The 15,012-nt window shown below is 59.9% G+C and overlaps 1 protein-coding gene across 2 annotated transcripts in view; it reads right to left on the bottom strand.

Moving 5' to 3' along the window:
* PLXNA1 (plexin A1) overlaps positions 1-14,761 on the bottom strand; it is a 129,692-nt gene extending 114,931 nt beyond the window's left edge. The window contains exon 1 of one of the 2 annotated variants that reach the window (XM_074835806.1): positions 14,640-14,761. The gene's annotated coding sequence lies outside the window, so the exon portion shown is untranslated. Of the gene's footprint in view, positions 1-12,481; positions 12,520-14,639 lie in introns of those variants that run through there. The other variant, XM_074835807.1, reaches the window with a different exon arrangement.
* Positions 14,762-15,012: the final 251 nt, after the last annotated feature.

Here is a 15,012-nt window from a genome sequence, read left to right as displayed (position 1 = left end):
CGCAGAGACTCTGCCACTTCACACTTTTCTAGCAGCTTAACAAAACATCCCCCACCGCCTCCTGCCCCAGAGGAAGACACATCGCCAGCGCAGGAGCCACAGGAGTCTACGAGACGCTAAGGACAACCTCACCGGGTCGCACATTGCTGTGCACAGCCTGTCCCAGCCATGCGCTTCATCCCACCACCCCAGCCTCAACCCCCAGCCCCAGCAGTCCTCTCTGAGGGGCATTCCCCTGCCCTCACCCCAACCCAAACCCCCATGCCTGAGCGTGCCTGAAGCCACTGGTTGGACCAGACCAGCACATCCCTGCATACAAACACCTTGGCAGGGCATAGCTGGCCCCAACCTGCTTTTAAGACCACCAACAGCACCGAAGCATTAGCCAGAGATGGCTGCTAACAAGCCTCAAGAGTAGCCCCCTGGCCCGTTGCCCCTGCCCCGCTCCACCACAGCACTGGGAGTGGGTGCAAAAACCCAGTTTGCAGAAACCACAGTCCGAGCCCCTGCACAGAGGGGGGAATCTCGAAAGAACCTTTTAAAGGAGCTGGGAGAGCTGAGAGCCCTGGCACGCTGCCTGCCATCCCTGTCACCTGCCTGCCTGACAAACCCCAGGAGGGCCATGGACAGGAGGGGAGCAAGCGGGCATGGCAAGGAGAAGCACGTCCTTCTGGCATTTATATGCATTAAGAAACACAAGGCCAGCCATCAGGCAGTCGGCTTGAGAGGCTCCAGAGGGACGAGGGGGCACACGCAGGGAGGATGGAGAGCTCTGCACGCTGCTGTGCCACGGCTGGGACTCACCAACAAGGAGCAGCAAAGCAGCCAAAAATCCCACCCCCGGCAGTGGGGAGGAGATGGCCGCAGGTAGCTACTGATGCTCTGCTCTCTGTGTCTGCTCACCGTTACACCCCACTCCTGTCTTCTCCATCCCCCTCCACAGGCACAGGCACCCCTGGGCTAACGTGGGGTTGTGCAAACCCCCGCTACCAGCACACGGCCTGTCCCACCAACACCATCACAACCCCCACACTCAGGGTGGGACCACCACTCCCAAGGTCGGGACATGGGCTCAGCCCTCAGTCCCCCACCCCAGCCGCTGCAAATAAGCAGCTTGGAAGAGAAGAAGGAAGAGGAGAGGAGCCTCCCTCTCCTTATCACCGCTCATCTCTGACTCAGCCTGGGATAACCTGCAGGAAGATCCCCACCAGGGAGTGGTGCAGGTAGGAAACATGGCCGGCGGTGACTGCGGGGCCCTGCCGGCACCCCGGGCCGGGCAGGGTGTCATCAGAGGGCAGCTGGCTGCACACGCCGTACGGCAGGGCTGCGTGGGGCCGAATGGCTACCCCAAGGCTTGGGAGCCTGCTCTTAGCAGGGCTGTGGGACCCGCCAGCCAGGCCCCACGCAAACCTTGGGGGGCTGCATCGTCACCCAGCCAGCGGCTGGGCCATACGGGTACCCCGACATCCCATATAGCATCCTTCAATTCTGCTGTCCCCTTCCCAAGCCACGGAGCCAGCCAGGGAGAGACTTTTTGGCCCCTTCTCCCGCTCCCAACAAACACAAAATCCCCCTCTCCCTTCCCAGGGCAAGCCCAGCCCCAGCCACCCCTGGAGCACCTGGCAGTTTGGGCAAAGCTTCCACAGCATTTCCAAACCCTCTCTGCAATGGGCCACCTTCACCAGAGCACAGCCCTGCCCGCGTGCTGCCACCCTGCTCCCTTCCACCCCCAGCGCGGCCATTGCCAAGGCCAGAGCCTCAAGGGAGGTTTGAGCAACGTGTACAAGCAACGCTGAGACTGAAGCCAGGTGCCACATGGGTGTGAAGACAACCAAAACGTGAAGCCACCAGCCCTGGAAATCATCCCCATGGTCTAATCCCCCATTGCTACCAACATCGGGAGCCTCTAGCAAAGAGCACACAGCCACACCACTGCCAGGAGACAGCCACGTCGCCCAGCATCTTCGCTTTTACGAGTTTATCGGTAAGAGCAGAACTACGAGCACCCCAGATCGGAGGTTATTAGCCCCAAAGCACACCGAGGCGCAGGACCAAGCGGCGCTGTCGGCACAAACCCACCAGTTAGCTCAGAAAGCCGCCAGCCCAGCAGCGGCAGGCAGCGCGGTTTCCTGCCGGGTTGCCGGAGGGATGTTTCCCACCCCAAGAAACCGGCACAGCTCTCACCAAACCGCCGAGAACGGCAGGGCTGAGCCCCTCCAGGAACCATACCACCAGCTGCCTCGCAAGGAGATCACCAGCAACACAAATCTCAGTGCCAGCGACACACCACAGAGAGGAGGAGTGGGAACAGCGGCGGAGGTGAAAGGGGGAGCTGAGAGCAGCGCGGGGATGCCAGCCGGACATCGGGCGGGCGAGCGGGACGGGGAAGTCGCTTTTTCTCAGTGGGTTTCTATGATTCATCACTTCTATTTCAGGAAGCAGGCAGGAGAGCAGGAGGGTTGGGCTGCTGCCACAAAGCAAGGCTAGAAAGCCCAACAGGAGATTCCCAAATTAACGTAGGGAACTGCGACTCAGGAGCTGGAACGAGAGCAAAGCGAGGCAGAGCTGGGGCAAGCCGAGAGCAGAGAGATGACACTCTGCAGAGCTCCTCTGAGATTTCTGCTCCTAAATATACTTCAGCAGCAAAATCGCATCCTAGTGACCTGACACCAGCGGGGGTTTTGACCAGTGCTGCTTCAAACCATCAGCAGCAATTATTAAAAAAAACGCAGCAGGAATAGTTACATTCTTCTGCCTTCTTCAGGATTAAATAATTTGGGTTGCTGAGCCGTGGGTCGAATTAAAGCAAGGTTTGAGCCTGCTGCAGCGTGGGCAGCAGACAGCCACACACCAGAGCACGGGTGCCTGCACAGCCCCAGCTCCCTGCCCACAGGAGCAGCCGGGGAGGAGCAGCACGGGGGCCAAAGGACGTTTCCCTCCTGTGACACTGCCTCCAACGCCCACGGAGAGTTATGGCTAACGGCAGCTCCTCTGCCAGCACACGCTTTAAACCACGCAGCACCCAAACCCCACCGGGCTGCACTCAAGTAGCATCTCACCCCAGGGAGGACCCAGCCTTGGGAGCACCCCGCGAGTGCCACCAGGAAGCAAGACCCATGAACGCCAACGCTGCGCTCCAAAAGCATGGAAAAAACCCCAAGCAGACACCCCGGAGCCAAGCCCAGCCCTGAAACAGGGCGCCATAAAATAATACACCCCGGCCTGGATGCACACGCACCAACTGGGAGAGTAGGACTGAAAATACAGCCCAGTACATTGCCTGGGTGGCAAGTGATGCAGCCAGAGCATCCTGCAGCGCAGGGCTGGTTCACCCCACAGAGGGGTCACGCCGCCAGCGAGACAGCACCACAGGCTCATGTTTTGTTTTCCGTGCACACACACACACATATATACACACGCGTACACCCCCATATACATAGAGCAGGAAACCTGCCATCAGAAATGAAGCCAGTGAAACAATCGCACAAGCGCCGAATCCACCCCGGCTCCTTTCATCCCAAGACGGAGAGGACATTTGCTCATGGTTTCACCTCAAAAGTGGCCACGCTGAGTCGGTCACAGCTGCGGCACGACCTGGATGGGGCTGCCCGCCTTGCCATGGCCAATGCTCAAAAGAGCCTTTCATCAAAAAAAGCCATCGACATGCCCCACAAATGCCTGCATCCCGCTCGCTCACTGCTAAGGAGGTGGGCAAGGGGTCGCAGCATTCACCCCCCCAGGCTGAGAGCTTCCCCGTCCTGCAGCACAAAAACCTGGGGCTGGGACAGGAGATCACACTTTGGGAAAATAACCACCACTTTTGATAGCACAAAGCAGGAGTGCTGGAATGGAAAAACTAACCTTAAAAGGCAAAGACTGGATGGAGCATTAAGGACCAGCTCTCCACTCGGCCGGGCAGCGAGTCCAGAGCGCTGACGGATGCCGAGTCAGCACGGGCGGCTGGGCTACAAAGCAGCAGCCAAAGCTGGGGTTTAAATCATGCCGACAAGCACAGAGGTGCACCCACCACCCGCCTGCCATCCCCACAGCCACGGCCGGCTCACATCGCCGCTGATGCTGCCTGCCACCATGCAATGCCCCAGCAGGAGCCCTGCACGGTTCCTGGGGTGCCAGGCAGGTCTGCACCCCCAGCGTTAGGGAAAGCATCGTTTGTCTTGGAGACAAGCTGCTCTTGAGCAGTGGGATGAGGCTGCAAACTGCCCCAAGAGCTTTACAGCCTTGTCCTTTGCAAGGGAGGCTGGAAGAGTGAAGCAATGGGATTGAAAACCCCCATATCACCGACCCCCGAAAGGAGAAACAGCATCTAATGGGTCTTCACCTGCAATCTCCCTGAGTCACTTGCTGCTCAGCGACAGGGAACAGTCCGAGAAGGGACCGGCTCCATTTTCAAACCCACGAGCTGCTGAACTGCCAGTAATTAGCAAAGTGGAGAGAGAAAAGCCCACAGGCCACAGGAGAGTCCGCCTCGCTATACAGCTGGTGTATTTTTAGGTTCGTCTGCCTGGGAAAAGCCTTGCAACAATGAGGAAAGGCTGATGGTGGTACTGAGTTAGAGCTGCACTACATATGCAATCGTCTGCAACCGGGCTAAACTTTAACTCCTTCCCTCACTGCACACAGTCACTAAAAACTATTTGGCTGGGGTCTCTCCCTAGCAAGTTAAATCATTACAAATCTCATCCCTGGCTCGAACCACACCCTGATGAAATCACCGGCAAGCTCTGAAGCTGCCCTGCTCCAATCTCCATTACTATCACCCGCATCAGGAATATCTTTAGCATCTTCAGTTTCCTCTCAGGCTCCTGCGACCCCCCCGGGACAGGGGCTGAGGACCTCGTCATGCACCTGGGCACAGCAGCTTCCCCTCCTGTCCTGCAAGGATCTTCTAGGCAAGGAACTCAACCTCTTCTGTCCTGAGAAACATGACAAGGAGAAGCAGCCATCTAGTGCCCAAGGGCTTCAAGAAGCAGCTTGAACCTCAGCAAAAAGGGGCACAAAAGAACAAGTAGCGAGGAAATTAAACAGCATTTCTCAAGTGCGCAATTCCCCTTCTCCAGTCGCCCACAAGAAGTCACGTCACACCCAGGAGAACAGCTCTGGAGCCACCACGTGCTCCCACCACCAAGAGACTGCACGCTGCCCGGCAGAGAGGGGTTCCCAAACGGGCTCACGAGCATTCCCGAGATGGAAACGCAGGCTTCCCCCAGCCACCACGTCCCACGGCAGAGCCCCTCATCCCTGCCATGGAAACCGGGCATGGACTGAGACCTTACACATATCCCCGACTCCATTCAGCTCCGCTGGAAGCGAAAGCCGATGGTTGCCCTTTCCTTTATTCTCACAACTCATCTGAGTATCACAGTCCCTGTATAGGGACCCTATAAGAGCTGCCAAGGGGCTTTCTATACACAGCCCACGTGCTGGATGTGTATTTCCCAGGAAGAGAGCGCACCCCATCCTTCCCTTGAGCTCCCACAAGCCAAGGGAGCAAAATAAAGACCTGGTTTGACCGATGCCTGGGATGGAGACCAACGCACAGCCCGCGGCCAACCACCTGCACAGAACACAGCCTGCTGCCTCCCCACACTGCTTCAGGAAGTTCGTCCATCAGCATCCACGGAGCAGAACACCTCATCCCAAACCCCTCCGCACCTCTCGTCACACTGCAGACCCTGACCCGAGGCACCAGGACCCCAGATATGGGACTGCAGCTTCCTGCTATCAACACTCAGGCCAGCTCAAGGCTTCAAATCCCGCACTGATGTGAATTTTGCCACCTCGACCGGGGCCAATTAACATTTTGTCCCCAGTTTCAGAGCAAAGAAGCTAAGACCAAGTCCTCTGAAGGCAACCTTCCACCTTGGCTTTGGCCCAAGCACTCCAGACCCTGGTTCTCACACCCCATCAGTCCACTGCCCCATGTAAATGTCCCAAAAAACAGCCTTGGCAGAGGTCACCTGTGTCCAGCTGACCCTGCAGAGACCCAGGTGGTCACCCACAAGCCAGGTCTCCCAACAGCCAGCAGAAAAGTCCAACAAGAGGTCCTTTTGGCCACCAGCATCCTTCCCTTGTCCAATCTCACTCCTTGCAGCATAACACACCGCTCCTTGCTCCTGAACCCACTGCTCCACGTCCTTCACCAGGCCTGGGCAGCCACAAACCCAAGCTGATGACCTGACCCTCCCCAGAACAATCCACCTCTTCCAGCCCGGCTCTCCAGGTTGGGTTTTCCTCCCTCCAACACACACGCACACACCTCCGCACCTCCTAACCCCCTCCACAAGGCCAGTGGGAGAGCTGCTCTCCCCACAGATCTCAGAGGGAATCCAGGGAGCTCCTGCTTTGCAACGAACCACTGCCACAGGAAGGTTCCTGATCGCTGGACCTGCTCTGCTCTCAGCAAAAGGAGATTGCTCTGGGGCTGGTTTAATCCCCGCTGAGCTGAAATTCCCATGCTTTCGCCTGGTCCCATGCTGACATCAGTGCTCTCACTGTCACGTGGCGAGCTGAGCATGACTGCCGCCAGAGTTAGGTCCGATTAAAACAGACCACAAAACTTCTCCAAACAAGGTTTCCCCAGCTAAACCCCCACGCCGTGCCTGCCTTTCCTGCCCCACAACCTCCCGTCCTTCCCTCTCTGCCACGCCAGCCGTGCTGCCCTGAGCACTGCGGCTGGAATCAGCTCAAATCCCAGCTCCTCTTCCTCTGCGGAGGTCCTGGCTCATATTTTATTTGCCCAAGGTGGAGTTGACCCAGGAGATGTGAGACAGCCAGAGAGCTAGCAGAGCCTTGCTCGGCAGCAGAGAGGGGAAGAGACAAAAAGCCTTCCTGCAGCACCATCACAGGGGGAACTGTTCTGAGAGACTAACAGGGGCTTCATTGGCAGCACGATGGGCGCAGGACACTCGACAGACTGGGCAGCAGCGTGGGCACCGCCGCAGGGGCTGTGCCTGAGCTCTGCCCTCCTGCTGGCACTGCCACCACCCTGACCAGCAGCTCCAGAACAGCCCCGCCACTCCAGCACACCCCCAGCCCAGCTGCCCGCAGCAAGGGGGCCTTACCCAGCCAAGCTTCAGCCACTTCGAAGCGTGGGCGCAGCACTGCACGTGGGAGCAGAGCAAGGCGGCTTCTCTCCCTGCAGATCCCGGCTGCAGCCCCAACCCACGCTGGACACAGACGTGCTGCTACAGCCTGGCACTGCGCACGAGGGGCCGAGACCCCGACAGGCATCGGTGCACTGGATCTGCTCATTCGCCGCAAAACCGAAGAGGTGGCGGCTGCCTGTCTGCGCTGGGAGGGCTGCCCAAGCTCCTCTGCCAAAAATCCACTTTCGGCTAATGAAGGTGGCTGGATGGCGGCTCCAGCGAGTGTTGTCACCCCGCAGAGGGTCAGGGAGCCCTGCAAGGCACAGCCGGCGAGCTGAAAGACATCCTGCTCGGCGGTCCCGGCGCAAGCTGACATGCACCCCTGGCATGGGCACGTCCCTCCCGCCTCTCAGCCCCGCGGACACGAGGCCGTGCAGAGCGGGACCTCTCCCACGCGTGCCGGCAGGCCCGCGGGCATGGCCGCCGTGCCGATAATAAGGAATAATAGCGAGTGTTGGTGGAAGCCGGGGCTGCCGGCGGGGGCTCGGCAGTGGTTCTCCTTCGGAAGCAGCGCTGCCTTCCTGCCTTCCTCCTCCCCCATTTCTTCCCGATGACATCAGCCTGAAAAACAGGTTCTTGACTTCAGAAGGGCTCATCGGGCCGATTCTGGTACCACCAGAGAGGGGAGAGCCCCCGTGACTCCGGAAAGGATGCAGCCACCCAGGAGCCAGACCCTGAGATAAGCAGCAGCAGGCGGGCAGGCGGCAGGCAGGGACCCTGCTGGCATGCCAGCACCTCTAGGAATAAAAACCACCAAGGAGGAAATGTGGGTGGAGGGAGTGCAATGGTGGGGAACAGATTTTAAATGTTTTACAGAGGCCTTGGCAGCTGTAGGCCTGAGTTTGGGCTCACGCCCCGGCTCTGCCACTGCTCAGGTACGGGGCAGCCCGACCCACCCAGCGCAAACCCAGGGCCAGGTGCTGGCCCCCTCCGGCTCCCAGAGCCTGACAGCAAGTCCTCAAGCTGACCAAAATGACAAGACAGGACCTAATACCGCCCAGCAAAGCCTTCTGAGGGCCACAGGGCTGGACTTGGACCAGCGGGGAAACATGATTCTGCGAAACATCCTGCCCACCGGCCAAGCTCTAAGATTATTTTTAAACTCTTCCTAAAATATTTTTGGGTTTTCCTCTTCCCCTGTTGAAAACTAACAGTCTGCACAGGAAGAGCAAAGCAGCCGCCCGTGCAGGCAGAGCATGGCCGCACGCACAAAGCAAACAACTTATTGCCATTATAATTACCCGCGACGTTACTGGCAGCTCTGCTGGGGTCGGCATTCGCAGAAAGAAACGCGGTTTTCACATCGTGTCGTTCGAAACGTGAGCCCATCCTTCCTCCCACCCTGCCCACGGGGTCAGCCACCAGCAGCACCCACTTGCGCCAACACGACATTAACCGGGGGGAACAGCCCCTGAAGACGACAGGGCTACATCACGCAGGAAATTTCTTCCCCCAAGACAAGCACCGACGAGAATCTGCCTTTCCTCTCGCCAGGGATTTACTTCTGCAAGAGCCTGAATATTTTGACACACAAGCAGTTGCTTAACTAAGCACGTAAAGCAAAGGGACTCGCAGGGCTCCTACAACGACACCAAGATTTCCCTGGATGGAGGAAGCATTGGTTGTATCCAGGGCCCGATCCTCTGCTATTGCTCCAGAGGGCCTCGAAGCATCCCAGGAGGGGGAGCATCCCAACCGGCCACCTGATAACGGTGAGCAACCAGCCCCGCTCCTAACTCCTCACACACCACACCACAGCTCTGCTCCACCAAACTCCCAAGAAAACACGAATCGCTCAACATTTATCAGTTCAAAACACCCGTGCAATTAGCAAGATTTTTTTTTTCTCCCTCCAGTATAATTATATACATTTTAATGCAATTACCACCCCTGTATTTTGTACATTAAACAGTAGGCAACTGAAGGAAGAGAGAGGCTTTATTTTTCTTGGCTTCGTCTTTCTGAAAATAATAGTATGTTGCAAAACAGCTCCAGCAGAAGGGCTTATCTTCACCAGAGAAAGAGGGGGAACAGATGGAAAATGAGAAGGGGAAAGGAGGGATCTGCCAAAGGGAGAGCAGAGATTGAAGTGACCCTCCATGCTGCCCTCACCCTCCGGTCCCTAAACGTACCTACACCCAGAAACCGTCCCTGATACCAGGGGCAGGACTCGGAAACAGCCTCAGCTTCCGTCCTCCACCACCAACAGAAAGGAAAACCAAATCAAGCAAATGGCCATCGGTTACTCAGCCCCCAAAGCCAGGGTCATTAGCTGGATTAAAGCTCCCAAGCTCCAGCCAGCAGCACCGAGAGCAAAGTGCAGCTAAACTGCCCAGATTGGATTACTACCGCTCCCGGGTCTCCGTGCCAAGTTGGCCAGAGGATTGCGGGATGCTCGAGATGGGGAGGCTGGTGCTGAGCCCCAGGGCTGATCCATAGGCTGCCGGGGAGAAGGAGGAGAGATGGGGAGGAGATGGTCCCCACCGAGCAGGTCCCCCAGAGCCACGCAGACTGTCCCCGGCATCCCTGCCACGCTCTCACCCTGGGCACTTTCTCCTGTGAAATCCCTCACAAGCTCAGCTCAAGGAGCAAAGAGGATATGGCGCCGTGGCTCGCGCCCCGGATCGACCCCAGCGATAACAGATCTGCTTTGCGGAGCGGGAGGCTCACAAGGGTCTCAGCCCCTGGGGCACAGACCAGAACAGGCAGGGGTGGACTCAGCCCCTTTCACACCAAGGCACCCCACACCATAGAGACAGAGGGGTCACCCAAAATAGTCCACCTCGTGCCACGCAAGGGGACTGCAGAGGAAAAAGCAGCCCGAGTGTTGGCGGAGTGCGAGCCCAACAGTCTGGACGTGCAGTTTTTCTCCAGGCTCAAACATCTCAGCACACCGGCAACAAGGAGGAGGTTTGCCAAGCCTTGGCTAAAGGGAAAACAAACTTTTAAATGTTTTTAATTCAGGGTTCTAAGTGGTGGCTTCCACCTGGAACAAGGGCTGGAGGCAGCCGTGGACGTGGGATGCTCAGGGAAGGCAAATGAGGACACCCCACCGTGCCCGGCCGCGCTCTGACAAGCCGGGGGGCAGATGTGTGTTTTGGCTACACAACACACCGAGTGCAGGGGAGAGGAGCCATGTCTGCCCCTGCCTGGCACGGAAACCATCGAGATTTATTTATTGGCTGGAGCTTTTCTCCTCCACGGTGCACAAGATGTTCGCTCAAACTTGGCTTCCAAGCATAGCTGGAGGACCACGTCGGGGTGTCTACGTGGCTTCCACGCTGCTTCCTGGCCAGGACTAAGAGGGGCAAGGCTGAGGCTGCGAGTCAGAGACGGTGTCAGAGCACACACGTTCTCACCACATCCCATCCATCCGTAGTGGGACGTTCCCCGTAGCACTGCTCAGAACATGTCACGGGCTACAGCCAGAGCAGCAGCTGGTTGTCTCCAGCCTGGAGCCAAAACAGTCACCCCAGCCCGGGACGGTGGCAAGCGCTCACTCCTCCCCATTTTGTATGGAGCCACAGCGCCTTGCTGGGAAAAGGGGCCCCAAACCCAACCCAAGAGAGGTATAAGGGATCATGTGCCATATTGAACCAAGCTCCCCATCATTCATGATTCCCAGCCCTTGGGCCTTCCTCCACGCTCACGGCACACTGCCGAGCCGCTCACCGGTCAAACCCTGGCCAGGAGCCCTCTGCCCACCGGTTTCTTCCATACAGCACACAAGCATCTAACGACACAATTTGGAGAAGACGCCAATGGCTCACAGAGAGCAGCAACCCAAGGTCTCCACGCATTATATCCCACCAACCCAACACAATCTAAAACCCGAGCTTGCAGAATGCAAGGATGGCATCTGGGCAGCGGGGTGACCCGTGCCCACCTTCCCATCGCTGCACAGAGTGATGGCAGCACCTCCCCTGCCCCGATTCTTCCAAGGTCAGGGGGTGTGGTGTGCTGGGGGTGCCAGAAAACACGACCGACCCTTCCCTGTGGACACAAACGACCCTACCACGGAGAGGCGGTCACGGTAAAGCCCCGCAGGACTCAGCACAAGCCCGATGCTGCAGGCAAGGCTCCCCCCCGGCTTGCAGGCAGCCGGCGGTGCCAGCACGGCAGCACCAGGCACTCCCGCTCGGAAATTCCCAGCTCAGGGCCGAGTCCAGCTCTCGCCAGCGGTTAGCGCTACAGCCAGGAGCGAGGCAGGCAGCAACAAAGGCCCTGACCCACGCTCGGCCTCGAGAATAAACACGTACAAGTCTCCTTCGTTAAGTCCGATCCCAGGGCCGGATCCTTCCCTTTGTTCAAGAGATGTCAAACGCGGCGAACCCACCAAAATAAATTGCCTGGCGTGACATTTACACCCAGGGAGCAGGGCAGGGGCCGGCCCCGGCTGCTGCCGGGATGGAGGAGGGGAGGAAGCCCTGCCAGCACGCAGCAGCGCCGCTTTTATTACCCTCTTCCATTTCGGCTGCGCAAAGCTCCGGCGAAACAGCGCTCACCCGGAGCCGCCGGCGTGGCCCTCGGCCCCCATCTCCACCGGAGTTCAGAGGAGTTTGTTTATCTCTCGCACAGGAAAAGGGCTTGGTGTTGTGGAGAGGCACGAGGGCTCTTCTCCACGGCTCCGCACGAGCGTGCACGAAGGCGGATGCCTCCGCTCTGCTCCAAATCTGAAGCATCTACTGAAAAAGAAATAAGCCAAGAGGGGAAAACTCTCACCGGTGCCGCTACCGCTGTGCTAACAAAAACACCACCACCAAAACTTTAATCTGCAGGATACCAGCTGCAGAAAAAGCCCAGCCACCCCCTGGAGCAGGAGCCAGGCAGCCCCCGCGCTGCCGCCCCGCAGCCCCTGGGGAAGGAGCGCATCCAGGCTCGCCGCTCTCCGAGCAGCAGCACCGGCTGCCGAAGCCGCGGGCAGATGGGGAGCACCGGATCGCCCGCACGATCGGGTTATTTTGAATCCAAACTTCCTTACCAGCCTTCCTCACAGCCCCATGCCGCCACGCCGCTGCCAGCGCCGGCATCCACCGGCACCAGCAGACCGCACCGCAGCAAGCGGGCAGAAGGAAAAAAAACCTTTCCCCCCCTCGCAGCCGCTTAAGAAATTATCCATGCAGCCTCCCAGAGGCTTCTGCCCCGCTGCTTTTCCTTGGCTTCTCCACCTTTCCACCCCGTTCGGTCACCAGTGTCTTGAGAGACAGACATGGAGTCACTCATTTTGCCCACTGAGTATATACAAAAGACCCTGAGATTGTTCAGGAAGCAATTAGCCGCTGTTCAGAGGAAAATGGTGTTTTCAAATGGATAACCTTTGATGTAGTCAATAGCCTCGGCTCCTCTTTTTTTTTCTTTTTTTTTCTTGCAGCCGCACACAAAAGAAATAAAAAAATTGGAAAAAAAAAAAAAAGATCCAGCGAAAGGCTGGTAATTCCCCCTGACACGGCCCTCGCTCAGCAAAAAGGGATTTTCTCGCAAGCCGGAGGAAAAGCAGCTTCGGCAAGGCAGCTCATCTGCTCAACTTTTCTCCCCTCCACGTCCCAGAGCATAGGAGAAGGATCATGAATATTCATCCCTCTGTTAGCAGGTTCTGCTTTTGTTTTGTCCTCCCCAAAGCAGGGGAAGGGGGGAGCTAACAAGTGAGGTTAATGCCTGTCTTTTCTCTCCCATCCATCTCCTCTTTAACCAGTGACCTTCATGTTAAGCCCTGTTTACACACCAGCCCCCCTCTCCTGGCTCCCCCCACCCCGGCGCTCGGCCAGGGGCAGAAGGAAGAATTTCCCCGCAAGGAGGACAAGGGAGAAGCAGGGATTTCGGGATTTATTTCAGCATGCCACAGAGATTTTGCAAAAATCCCTTCCCGCTTGCACGCCGGAGCTGCCGTGTGCGATCGCAGGGCAGGAACGGGAAAGCCAGAGGGGTGAGGGACACCAAGAGGCGCAGCCAGATTTATCCACCAGCTTTATCCGCCACCTTCCACGGGAATATCAGAGGCGGCGGCGCGCAGCCCCGCACACGGGTGTCGCAGCCTCCCGCGCTGTGGTCAGAGAGGGTGGCCCAGGCGCTGCAAAACTACGACAGGATCACGATAGTAACGGTTATAAAGGAGGGCAACGGCAGCCACCCCGCAGGGAGCCCTGGCCTCGCTGGGCAAAGCCACGGCTCGCTCCGCCAGCACCCCCACGGCAGAGGGGTGGCGTGAGGAAAGGGAAGCGCAGGGTGGGGGGGAAAAAGCTGGTGGGTTGCGGGGGGAAACTGGTGGGTTGAGGGGTGAGCCCAGCCTGCGTGCAGCACACCGCACCCCGGCAGGATGCGGGGATGGCAGCGGGGACGTGGGGCTGGCAGCGAGGGTGTGAGCGGGGATGGGGGGCTGGAAGCCAGGATGGGGGGCTGGAAGGCAGGATGGGGGGCAGCGTGGATGCAGGGATGGCAGCAAGGGCGTGAGCAGGGATGGGGGGCTGGAAGCCAGGATAAGAGCGAGGATGTGGGGCTGGCAGCCGGGATGCGAGCAGGGATGAGGAGGTGGCAGCAAGGATGTGGGGCAGCGTGGACGCAGGGATGACAGCGAGGGCGTGAGCGACGATATGGGGTTGGCAGCCGGGATATAAGCAGGGATGTGGGGCTGGCAGCAAGGGTAACAGCGGGAATATGGGGCTGGAAGCCGGGCTGCGGGTCAGCGTGGACGCAGGGCTGGCAGCGAGGGTGTGAGTGGGGATGCGGGGCTGGCAGCGAGGATAACAGCGGGGATGCGGGGCTGGCAGCCGGGATGCGAGCGGGGCTGCGGGTCAGCGTGGACGCAGGGAGAGCAGCGAGGCTGCGGGGCGGTGCGGCTGCGGGGAGCCGGGGCGGGGAGCCCGGGCAAGGCTGCGCCCCGCTCACGTCTCCGGCGGTGCCGGACTCGGGGCGGGGAGGGCGGGAGGGGGGTGTTCCCCGCGGTGCGGCACCGGGGAAGCAAACCCCGCCGAGAGCCGGGGCGGGCGGGCTGCAGGAGGGAGGGAGGCGGCCAGCCCCGCCGCCGCGCCGGGCAGGGAGGCACCCCCGGCCCCGGCACCCCCCGACCAGGGAGGTGCCCCCACCCCACCGCTCGGGTCCAGCCCGCACCTGCCCGGTCCCCGGCGCCCCGCTACGAAACCCGCGTGGGGCGGATAAAGAACAAGGCTCGGTGCCCGGCGGGGTTTTTGTCCCCCCGCGGGAGGCGGTTCCCGCGGCCGCGCTCCCGGAGCCGCGGGGCGCAATGCGGGGCTGGCCCCGGGCGGCAGCAGCGCGGCCCCGGCCCGGCCCAGCCCAGCCCGGCCCCCCCCGCCCTGCCCGGGCCAGCCCCGCGTTTCGCCGCCGCCTCCGTGTATTTTTTTTCTGTGGGGGGGACACACACAATAAAGGCAAATCCGCGTATTTTTAACAAATCGACCGATCGGGCACATAAAGGCGCGCGCCGCGCCCGCGGAGGAAAGTTGCACCCGGGTTACTCACGGCTCCGGTCCCCGCTCGCCTCCGCCGTGCCAGCCATAACCGCATTCCACACCGAGCCGCCCGCCGGGCCCCCGCCGCCGCCGTCTCCTCCTCCTCCTCCTCCTGCGCTCCCGCCTCCCCCCCCCGCCGCCGCCGCCGCCGCCCGGGGCTCCGCTCCCGCCTGGCTCGCGCCGCCGCCGCTGCCCCGCATGAATGGGACGGCGGCGCGAGGCCCCGACCGAACGCCGCCCGCCGCGCGCCCCCGCCGCCGCGCGCACGCGCAGCCCCTCAGCGGCGGCGCGAGGGGGGAAAGGGGCGGGAGGGGCGGGGGCGGCCGCCGCCTGCAGGGGGCGCCCGAGGGGAAGGGAGGGGAGAGGGGGCGGAGCCCTTAAAA

The sequence above is a fragment of the Strix aluco genome, chromosome 11 (assembly GCF_031877795.1).
Source record: "Strix aluco isolate bStrAlu1 chromosome 11, bStrAlu1.hap1, whole genome shotgun sequence".
Taxonomy (NCBI): Eukaryota; Metazoa; Chordata; class Aves; order Strigiformes; family Strigidae; genus Strix; species Strix aluco.
This window is presented reverse-complemented; position numbering and strand designations above follow the sequence as displayed.